The sequence below is a fragment of the Quercus robur genome, chromosome 8, assembly GCF_932294415.1.
Source record: "Quercus robur chromosome 8, dhQueRobu3.1, whole genome shotgun sequence".
NCBI classification, from domain to species: Eukaryota; Viridiplantae; Streptophyta; class Magnoliopsida; order Fagales; family Fagaceae; genus Quercus; species Quercus robur.
In genome coordinates this window covers 46359811-46365507 of record NC_065541.1, presented here as the reverse complement: position 1 = coordinate 46365507, position 5697 = coordinate 46359811, and positions in this window count along the sequence as shown.

Here is a 5697-nt window from a genome sequence, read left to right as displayed (position 1 = left end):
CGCTTCCTATGAATATGGAAGGTAAGGAGGTGATGGTAACATTCATAGTGGTCGCTTCGTTTTCTCTATACATGGCGATCCTTAGGAGGCTGTGGATTCATGCAATAGGGGCAGTACCGTCCACCTTACCCGTGAAGGTCAAATTTTGCACCGAGCAAGGCATTGCCATAGTGAGAGGTAATTAATAAGTGGCCAGGCAGTGCTTGGTAGCTACAGTTGACCAGGGAATCAAACAAAAGGAATCAACCGAGGAGGCTCCCATATAGCAATTACAGGAACCCCAGGAGGAAGCAAGTGTTAGCTGTGCCAAGGACTTAGTAAGAGTGAGGATACTATCGGATGCTGACAGAAGTTTTCTGATAGGAACAAGTGTGAAGGGCAAAGAGAGGGTAGAGATGTTGCTGTTTCTTATACAGAATGTAAACGTGTTTGCTTGGAGCCCGTATGAGGTGCCCGATGTGGACCTCGAGTTCATAATTCACGAGCTCAACGTGGATCCTTTGTACCTTCCCAAGAAGCAGAAGCCGAGGAGATTGGCTAAGGAGCACGTTGAGGCTGTCAGGCAAAAGGTCAAAAGCTTGAAGGAAGCTGGGGCTATAAAGGAGATATTCTTTCCGAAGTGGCTCACGAATACCGTGGTGGTAAAAAAGAAGAATGGCAAATGGAGGGTTTGTGTTGATTTCACTAACCTGAACTGAGCATGTCCAAAGGATCCAATTCCCATGCCAAAGATTGATCAGCTGGTGGATGCCACCTATGGACACCCAAGGATGAGCTTTCTAGATGCTTTTCAAGGTTATCATCAGATTGCCCTAGCTACTGAGGATCAGGAGAAGACGACATTCATTTCCCCTAATACTAACTATCATTATAACGTGATGCCATTTGGGTTAAAGAATGTTGGGGCCATTTATCAACGGATGATGACGAGAATGTTTAGAGATAAGATTGGGCACATAGTTAAGGTGTACATTGATGATATGGTGGTAAAAAGCAAACGGGAGATGTAGCATATTGACGATCTCAAAGAGGTGTTCGAAGTACTTCGACGGCACAAGTTGCACCTCAACGCTGATAAGTATGCTTTCGAAGTGGGGGCTAGCAAGTTCCTGGGGTATTTGATCACTAACTAAGGAATAGAAGTCAACTCCAATCAGATTGAAGTAGTAAAACACCTCAAGCCGCCAAGCAATCCAAAGGAAGTTCAAGTACTAACCAGCAAGTTAGCTGCCCTTAACCAGTTTATTTCCAAATTTGCAAATCGGTGCCATCCATTTTACCAGCTTTTGAAGAAATGGAAGGGATTCCAATGGAACGAAGAGTGTGGAAAGGATTTTCGGGGTTTAAAGGAATATTTGACGCGGGCCCTTATGCTGAAAACCCCCAAGCCTGGAGAGGACTTATGCATGTATCTCTCGGTGTCCGAACATGCTGTGAGTGCCGTGCTGCTAAGAGATCAAGGTGTGCAGTAGCCTATATACTATATCAGCAAAACCTTGGTTGATGCCAAGACGAGGTATTTGCCTTTGGAGAAGTTGGTGTTGGCATTAGTTCATACTACGAGGAAGCTACCACATTACTTTTAGGCTCATATTGTTTACATATTGATCGAGTATCCTCTACAATCATTATTGAAGAGATCTGATTTCATGGGAAGAATAGCTAATTGGGAACTCGACTAGGCTCTTTTCACATTAGGTACAAGCCTAAAAGCTCGGTGAAGGGTCAGGTCCTCGCCAATTTCGTTGCAGAGTTTTCCCCAAGAGGGGGGATGGAGATAGTTTGCCCTGTAAAGGTAATCCCATGGAAGGTATTTGTGGACGGTGCATCCAGCGTATTAGGAGCCAGGGCTAGAATCGTAGTCATCACTTTAGAAGGAATAAAATTGGAGCATTCCTTTAAGTTAGGCTTTAAGGCCTTTAATAACGAAGCCAAGTATGAGGCCCTGCTTGCTGGATTAAGAGTTGTATCAAATCTAGGTGCTATGGAAGTAGAGGTCTACTCGGACTCTCGGTTGGTGGTGAATCAGGTGCAGGGAAGCTTTGAGGCCAAGGATCCCCAGATGATAGAGTACTTATGGTTGGTAAAACAAACTATGGACCGCTTTCTAAATGTAAGAGTGGTTCAGGTGGCCAGGGGACAGAACCGGCACGCCGACTCTTTGGCCACATTGGCATCAACATCAACCGAGAAAATTCCCCGATTAATCAAAATGGATATGGTAGCAGAATTGAGTATCAATGCAAGGGTAAGTGTTTCACTAGTGACAGCAACTAAATTATGTTGGATGGATCCGATCATTGACTTTTTAGCCAAGGATCAAGTGCCTGCTGATGAAAAAGAAGCGAAAAAAGTGCGCCAGGCAGTTGCTCGGTATTGGTTATCAGCTAATCGTAAGCTATACCGAAGGTCATTTGAGGGGCCTTACCTATAGTGTTTGCATCCCAGCAAGATTGAAGAACTCCTGACCGAGCTACATGAGGGAGTGTGCGGCAGTCACATGGGGGGACGTTCACTAGCTCACTGAGCAATGACTCAGGGATTTTGGTGGCCGTGAATGCAAAAAGATGCTACTGAGTATGCACGAAAGTGTGAGCAATGTCAGAAGCATGCCCTGATGATCCATCAGCCAGCAGGGAGCTTAAATCCCGTTAGTAGCCCTTAGCCCTTTGCGCAGTGGGAGCTAGATATCGTTAGTCCATTCCCACGGGCTACAGGAAACCGAAGGTTTATCCAGGTGGTTGTAGATTATTTCACCAAGTAGACGGAGGCAGAGGCATTGGCGAACATCGGGGATGTGGATGTTAAGAAATTTGTATGGAGAAACATAGTGATGAGGTTCGGGGTACCGGAGTCCCTAGTGTCAAACAACGGGTTGCAATTTGACAGCATAACTTTCCATGAGTTTTATAGTAGTCTCGGCATCACAAACTGGTATTCTACCCCGGCATATCCACAAAGCAACGGCCAAGCCAAGGCCACCAACAAAGCCATTGTGAACAAATTGAATAAGAGATTAGAAGGTGCTAAGGGTAGGTGGGCAGAAGAGTTGCCTAATGTTCTGTGGGCATACCGGACAACTCCAAGGGGGTCCATGAGAGAAACTCCGTTCTCCCTAACATATGGAGCAGAAGTAGTCATACCGGCAGTAATAAACATTTGCAGTGCCCGGGTTTCAAGATTCAATCCCACCAAGAATTCAGAAATAATGCTAAAACGTTGAACTTATTGGAGGAACGCCGGGAATCGGTGACTATACGGTTGGCAGAATATCAGCAAAAACTTGCTCGAAGGCATAACAGGGACTTGAGGAGAAGGGGTTTGGAGAGATTTGGTACTTCGGAAGGTAGTAGGGAATACATGAGATGGCAACACAGGGAAGTTAGCACCAACATGGAAGGGACCTTATAAAGTCACCGCCATTGCGGGAGCAGGGGTGTACTATTTGGAAGATTTGGATGAAAGGCCACTTCCACAGTCATGGAATGCCCACAATTTGAAAAATTTTTACCATTGATTATTAGTACGCAGGGGTATGGATTAAGTATAATGTTATATGTGCATAATATTAATTAATACGAAGGTAATATTTATCCATGCAGGTGTGTTTGTGCTTATGGTTCCATTGCTACTAATTTACTAACCCCAGTCAACGAACATGAAGAAAGTTCAATTTCAACTTTTATCTAAGGACAAAAACCTATTCTCGGTTTGATCCTTATCACCAGACAAGTGGAAACCTAATTTCAAATTTTATCTAAAGATGGAAACCTATTCCTGGTTCATTCCTCATCACCGGACAGGTGGAAACCTAATTTCAAATTTTATCTAAGGACAGAAAGTTGTTCCCGATTCGATCCTCATCATTGGACAGGTGGAAACCTAATCTCAAATTTTATCTAATGACAAAAACCTGTTCCTGGTTCGATCCTCATCACTGGACAAGTGGAAACCTAATTTCAAATTTTTCGTAAGGACAGAAGCCTATTCCCGGTTCAATCCAAATCACCAAATGGGTGGAAACCTTACACCGAATTACTCATAAGGATAAAAACATGTTCCCAGTTTGATCTTCATTATCGGACAGGTGGAAACCTAATTTCAAATTTTATCAAAGGATAGAAGCCCGTCCTTGGTTTGATCTTAGTCACTAGACAGGTGGAAGCCTTACACTGAATCTTTCCAAGAATAAAAACCTTCTTCCCAATTCGATTCTAATCATCGAGCAGGTGGAGCTCGCATCAAATTATTCGAAGGACTAAAACCGATCTCTCGAATTCAATCTTACTCATTAGGAAGGTAAAAGCCCTACACTAAATTTCCCTAACAACGAAAAATTCTGTACCCGGCTAAGCTCAATCACTTGGCATACATTTTCATTGAATAAGTCAACATATGTCAAATCTAGTTTTTATTGCCAAGGAGTCAACTCCTTCTAAATATAGGCAGCCTCTTCCAAACCGATCCCAGTCACTATACATGCAAAGATATAGCCTATTGTTCTAAAGACAAATGAGAAAGTGGTCTTAATCACCGTTCAAAGGCAGATCGTGATTAGGCTGCCTAGCTGTTAAAAATTAAAAAAGGAGCAAAACATGATAGAATAGCTTAGTAGCAATAAGTTAATCATTCATCTAGATGACCGATCAAATAAAGCAAAAAAATAAAAATTAAGCCATTGTTTTGTCACTACAACCCGGTGACTCTAGGAAAATAAGAGTTAGGAAAATACGAATCAAACCATTGTTCTGTCACCACAACCCAGTGACTATAGGCAAACCAAGTAAAAATAAAGAAGCTAATTAAACTAAGGAAAAGTAAAAGAGCAGAAATTGAATCCGGGTATTAAGCTGAAAGATCGGCTGGCTAGAGTAAGGCCGCGTGTTGTTCTACTACATCCTCGGTTGGCTAAGCTGATGGAGGTGGCTGAAGTTGGACGTTCTCGTTAGGCTAATCGCCAACACGGAGGTTGCTGGTGACTTCCAGGTTAATTGACTCCACGTGGGAGTCAATTACCCACACCAACTCCCTCATGCTGGGAATCTCTTCTTCATCAACAGCATGGGAAGGATTCTGGACAGCAGGAGAGGGATCCGAGAAGGAGATCTAGTTAGGGTTCCTTAATGCAGAGTCTTCAGGGACCCCCATAGCTTGTAGGGCGGCCAACCACCCATCCTCGAATCCAAGCTTTCGAGCTTGACGAACAACCGGCTCCGCAGATTTTTTCGCATCAGCAAAACCTTCATTGTACCATTTGTTCTCACAAGCTTCCAGAGTTACCTTCAGGTCAGCAATCTCATCGACTTGTGTGAGGTTCAGGCTCTCAACCTCCGCTAGCTTCTGCTTGGTCCCACCCAACTTCATCTCCATCTCCGTGGACTTCTGTTCTGCCAACACTCTAGCCTTCTCAGACGTAGTAGCCTTCTTCTCCGTAGCCTCGGCAGCTTTTACCTTCTCCTTTGTAGTAGTCACAGCAACCTCCTTAAGAGCCTTCTCCCGCTCAACATCCTTGAAGAGCTCCTTCAGCCTCTCATCAAGGACATAAGTCAGCTGCGCGACCTGATAATGCAACAATGATGAGTATGAAAGCAAAGGGAATGTGCACGCATCGAAACAAATGGAAAACATAGGGATAAGAAATTATTGCTATGGTGTGCCACTGCAACTGCCTAGCCAGAGACTTCTCGGTCCCACCCT